General features: G+C 54.1%; 1 long non-coding RNA gene across 1 annotated transcript; it reads left to right on the top strand.

The window, feature by feature from the left end:
* The first annotated feature begins 363 nt into the window (after positions 1 to 363).
* Positions 364 to 5,799, top strand: LOC113479390. Its single transcript, XR_003398243.1, has 2 exons — positions 364 to 483; positions 2,157 to 5,799. It is a non-coding gene; the product is annotated as an uncharacterized LOC113479390 (long non-coding RNA).
* Positions 5,800 to 5,816: the final 17 nt, after the last annotated feature.

Genomic DNA, 5,816 nt, shown 5'->3' with positions numbered 1-5,816 from the left:
GGGGCCCAGAACTGAACCCCCTCACCGAGGGGCGGCCTCCCCAGTGCCGAGCCCAGGGCTCAGATCCCTTCCCTGTCCCTGCTGGCCACGCCAGGGCTGACACCAGCCAGGATGCCGTTGCCCTCCTTGGCCCCCTGGGCACACTCTGGCTCATTCTCAACCTCCTCAGTCCCTCTCTGACCGGCAGCTCTCCAGCCACTCCTCCCCAAAGTCCCTTTCCAATCCCTCCTCCTCCATCTTCAGGGTGAGATTTCCCCAAATGCACAAGGCCTTGAGGAGCACTGGGTGGGTTTTAGGGTCCCTCCTGGCTGCAGGGAGGGTATCCCCCCCGAGGTATGGTGAAGCCAGGCGGTATCTCTGCCCCCAGGTGTGTGCCGGAACCTGAAGTCCATCGTCGTGCAGGTGGGCATTGTGGACTACTTCAAGGAGCCCCACAGCCCTGAAGCCAAGAAGATGTTTGAAGAAATGGTGAACAAACTCCAGGTAAAAGATGCCGTTCCCAGGTCACCCATGTGTCATCAGTCTCATCTCCCCACGGGGTCTGAGGACAAATTCTTGCCAACCACTGATGTTCCTCAGTAGAGAACATTTTACATTTTGTAGGGATATCCTGAAGGCTCCCAATCCTTCAGGCACACCCATCCCAAAGCCTGAAACAAGATCTAACGCGCTGCGATTCCTTCCCACTGCTTTAACCAGGACTGCTTCTCTGTGGGTCTCTTCCCCGGGGACAGAAAAGGGCTGTTGTCTCCTTCACGGGGCCACTTACTGAACACTGTGAAGCAGTTTAAAATCCACCCGCGAAAGCAGAGACAGGGTTAATTTTAGTTAAGCCAAGCTGCAGGCCTTGCTTAGCTTGTGATGTTCAGCAGGGCTTGGGCTGTCCTTGATCTCTTTGAGGTCTCCAAGGCAGACTTCTCCATCCGTGTCCAAGGGAAAAAAATAGGTTCTTCCATTTCACTTCACCCTCTGGTTGACTTCACCCTGCAGCAGGTTGGGCTCCCGTGGGGGCGTAAGGTGAAACTCCCGGGAGATGCAAAGCAGGACTTGGGGATGGAGGCTCCTGTGGTTCCTGCTCCACCGACAAGCCCTGGTGGGTGGCGAGACAGACCCACCTCCACCCCCAGGCTGGGGGTCACCTCCAGAGAAGAGCCATTTCCGAAGGACTTTCCTCGCGTGGCCGCCCACCGCTGTGCCTCACAAACCCCACCTGCCCCAAACTACGGCCGACCTCTGGAAATGTTTTTAAGCAAGCAGAAAGCAAACCCAGAACTAGCTTCAAGGGATGGGACTGAGAGGTGTCAAACCAGTCCTGCAAGGAAGCAAAATCCCTGTGGGATGTGGTGTGGGGGGGTGGGACCGGGGTGTGCCCCTTCCCATGGTGGGGATTTGAGATGTCCTCTCCTCTCTCTTGCTCAACCTGTGGGGCAGTGTTGCATTGAAGGTGATGAAATCATGTGGTAAAAGATAAATCCCCTTGCATTCTAGCCGGTGCTCGGAGATGAGAGGGGCTGGGGGTGGCTGGATTTATCTCTTAATAGCTGTGCTAATTAGGGCCCTAACTACAGGCCTGACACCAGATGCACAAGCAGCCTGTACGCTGTAAATCTGGTTGCATTCAAGAGAAGCCTTCAGGTTCACGGTTTATTCTTATGCAACACTTACAGATTCATTAAGACTGCCTTCAATAAATGCACAAACTGCAGTTGGCTCTGTAGCACTCCACACAAAAACTATGGCAATCGCACACATTAAATTCCTGGGTAATCACTCAGCATAGCCGAGGGTTCAAAATTTACCAAAAGGTGTCCCATCTGGGGAGAAAAACAAACCCTCCAATTTGGTGTCGGGTTATCATCCCTCTGAGTTAGACACAAGCTCGGGGTAGTATTTATCTCGGCGGGTATGTGTGAGTAGGTGGGACTGTGGTCAGTAAGGACACAGCACATTCCTTGGTGCAAGGGGTGAGCTGTTTTTCGTGGGAGAAGAGGGAGAGTGAGAGAAAAGGTGGCAGAGTAGTGCAAAACCATCCTTGAGAGAAGGGGAAGAGCAGGGGATAAATCTGTCCTGGGGATAAGTGAGGGAAATCGCACATTTCCAACAGGCAGCAAGACTGCCAGGTCCTGCACCAACCGCGCTCTCTGCTCCTCTTCTAGGCCCTGAGGAAGAGACCCGGCTTCTCCAAGATTTTACACATCAAAGTGGAAGGAGGCTGTTAGACCTTCAGGGAAGCACAAAGCACATTCCCTCCTCGGCCCGGCGGAGCCAGAAGCCCCGCGAAACCAAACCCACCATCCGCCGCTCATCCGCTGCCGGACCTGGAGCACGGAGACGCTGGTCCATGCACAAAAAAAAAACAACAAAAACAAAAACCAACCCAAACTCTTGCAGGCCTTAGTGACTGGCAGCCGGCGCTCGTCCCCGGGGCCAGCTCGCGGGCGAGAAGGTGCTACTTAAGGAAATTTTTCGGCTGCCCAAAGAGGCAGAGCTACGCTCTTTCCCGGAATGGAAGATGGCTTTGAACCCCCCACGGCTGCTCGTTGCCAAGGATCCTTGTTTGGGGAATATCTTTTTATTTTCTTCAAACTCTCTGGGGGGTTTTTTGGCCGTTGGATGGTGTGGGAGATAAGGATGGCTCAGCCTGTCCCTGTGGGCTCTCTGCAGAGCGCTGGGCTCGGCGTCGCCGTGTGACCGTCCCCATCCTCTCCGTGGGCTGGTGGAGGTGGGGTGGGAAGAGGCTGTTCCTCCAGAAGAAACAGTGCCCAGCCCTCCTGCAGGGTTTTCGCTCGTTTGCATTTCATTTGTTTTAACAGAGGGGCACCCAAGCCTGGGTAACTACCGCCCAGAAACCAGCAGCCACAACAGCACAAGCCCAGATGGCAGAGCTGCATCTCGGGGGGGCTGTAAGAGCCAGAAGGCACCAGGAGAGACAGTCGCTCTTCCAGAGGTTTCCAGCCTCACCTCCTCTCCACCCAAAACCTTCCTGCCAAGGCAATAAAGCATCTCCAAAATCCTCGTCCACCAGGAAACACGGGTCATGCTTCTGTCCTCACCACCATCCACCACCCGCTCAGGCTTCTTCCGGAGCGAGCTGTCCCACGCCGAGAGGGACTGGCATGGGACACCCACGTTTGCCATCTCATCGCCATCCTGAGCAGCCTGAGGGAGAAACCCTGGCCAAACTGTCTTGAAATCCAAAGCCGCTGGTAAAAGCACCAACCTAACTGCCCTGGTAGATCCCTTCTCTATGGCCATGGCTGCTTTTTTAATTCTGCTTTGTTTCTTCTGGCTGTCTTCTGCCTGCAAGACATCATCCCTCCCTGCCCCCCAAAAAAAAAACAACAACCACCCAACCTTCTTTTTTTCCAAAGGAAAAGGCTTTTGAAAGGCATCCAGCAGGGTCAAGCGTCTCCACCCTGGGGAGAAGGTGCCAGGAGGTGCCCACGCCGTGGGGGACACCCATCACAGCACTGCCAGCAGCAGGGACACACAGGCCTTAACGGCAGCCCCCTGCTACCCCCAAGCCCCACCCAGGTGTGCTTGGACCCAGCAGGCTCAGCTGAGAGGAACCGACTGGGAAAAGCAGATTTTGGGGTTTTGGCCTCTTCTCTGGACCATCATTGGAATGTTTGGGGGGCTGCTGGCCAGCGCAGCTGCAAGGTGACAGCCCTTCCTGGGGCATCTCCCCTTCCTCCGGCCCTCCCGGAGTGATGGGCTGCCACGGAGCATCCCCCCGGGGGGAAGGAGGCTGCAGCCCTGTCCTGGTACCCCCTTCCTCACCTACGGCATGAGAGCTACAGACCTCGGAGCTGTGGGCTCCCCACGTGCCGACAGCCCACGAGGGGACCCCGACAGAAAAATCGATTCCAAATCACTGAAGTTGGAGGCAGCTCCTGGGTCTCCAACCCCAGAAAGCACCTCAGGAGACCATTTCATCCACCCCTCATCCTGTCTACACTGTCTCCTCTGAAACAGGGTAGGGTTTTTTGGCCATAACCCCCGTCTGAAGCACCTCTGTTCCTCTGTTGACTGCAGCTTTCCAGGAGAAGGCTGTTCCCTGTATGCACAAAATGGGGAAGCTCAAAAAAAAAAAAAAAAAAGCCTGCAAGAAACCACCATGTCCCACCATAACCCCCACAGGCACCGGGGCCGAGCTCCCCGCTGTGCCCACCGCGGGTTTACCTCCACCCCGGGGAGGCTGGGACACACGTAATCCAGGGGCAAGAGGAGCAAGGGATGCCCCGACCAGCAAAAAAAAAACACCCAGCAAAGGTAAACCGCCCCCCCGGGGACCACCCAGCCACCATCTGTGGTCCCAGTGGAGATGTCACCATCTGAAACGGCGCAGAGACTTGCGAAATTCCCTTAACAAAAAGAAAAACAAAGTAAGTATTTATTTCTATAAAGAAAAGAAGGAAAAAAAAAAAAGATTTTAAAGGAAAATTATATACTCAGCATGTTTATACACTCTATGCTTAAAGACTATCGTGTTGGAGAGTCATGTCCGAAGACTGAAGGTGGCTGCTCTGAGTTTGCTGCGTGCTCGTGCCCGGCCCCTCTGGGCCACGGGCAGAGCGAAAATGGGGTGCTAGAAAGTGGGGGGAGATGTTGAGGACTCTTGGAGAAACCTCCTGCACTCGCCAGCGAGGCCGGAGCGGCCGCTGGTGGCCACGGTGGCCTGGAGTGTGGGTGGGTGAGCGATGTCCCCGTCCCCCCGCTGCTGCGAGGGTTTAAGTCACAGCAGGATGAGCTCACCCGAATTTGTTGCTTCGGGGTGTCACCAAGACCAAACCATCTGCCTCCCCTTGGGGCGTTCCCAAAAAAACCCCGACTTCTGGCTTAGCAAAGTCATGTTTTTAGAAAAATCCCGTCATGACATGAGACCTTGAGAAGGTTCAAGGAGTGGAAGATGAAAAGTGGGTTTTTTTTCCCCCCCGTTTTGCTTGATGCCTGGGTTTGGACGGGTCCCTTCTTCCTCCTCCTCAGCTGGGGATGAAGGAGGCTGGCACAGCCCTGGTGATAACAAGAGCCCTGCGTCTCCCTGGCCCTAATTGCTCAGGTTGTTAATGGCAACGAGCTCATTAACGGATTCATATTCCACTGAAATGTCACATTGATGGTTTCCCTGCTGCTCTCCCTCCCCATCCTGCCAGTGCGTGGCCCCCGTTGGCTCCCCCACAAACCCCTATCGCACAACCCCCATCCCTACGGGGTGCTCGAGCCACGTTGCCTGTTGGCTGCAGGATTCCCTGCCAGTGGTCACAGGGGTTCCAACCCCATTTCCTCTGGAAACAAGAGATGCACAGAAATACCAAATTCCCCAGGAACACCCTGAAATCATGCAGCGTATGCGGGTGTTGGTAGGGAAGGGACAGCTGCAGTGGGAGCTCAATCCCATATGAGACCCTAAAGAAGCCCAGGTTAGCTCCATCCAAGGTTTTTAAACCTCTTTATCAAGCAAGTGGCAAGAAAAAAATATCCCACCTCTCACTGTGTGTCACAGTCCCAGCTCCCACCCAAGGCACAGCCACAGCTGGGTATTGGACAGTTTGTTTGGATTTTCAAAAAGGCTCCAAATTTGGTTAAAACAGACCAAAAAAAAAAAAAAACCCCACAAAAAGTGCTGATAAAGGCTCTTAAAGCAGTTGAACAACATTTTTCTCTCAGCTCTTAGAGGAGCCCACCCCAGGAGCTGGTGCATGGCTTCAGCCACTTATTTTGGGTTGAAAAGCTGCAGGTTGGGGTAGAGAAAAAGCATTTGGGAATTGGTGCCAAATGACAAAATGCTTTAAAAAAAAAAAAAAAAAAAAAAAAAA

The sequence above is a fragment of the Athene cunicularia genome (genome assembly GCF_003259725.1).
Source record: "Athene cunicularia isolate RWA chromosome 4 unlocalized genomic scaffold, athCun1 chr4_part1, whole genome shotgun sequence".
Taxonomy (NCBI): Eukaryota; Metazoa; Chordata; class Aves; order Strigiformes; family Strigidae; genus Athene; species Athene cunicularia.
This window is presented reverse-complemented; position numbering and strand designations above follow the sequence as displayed.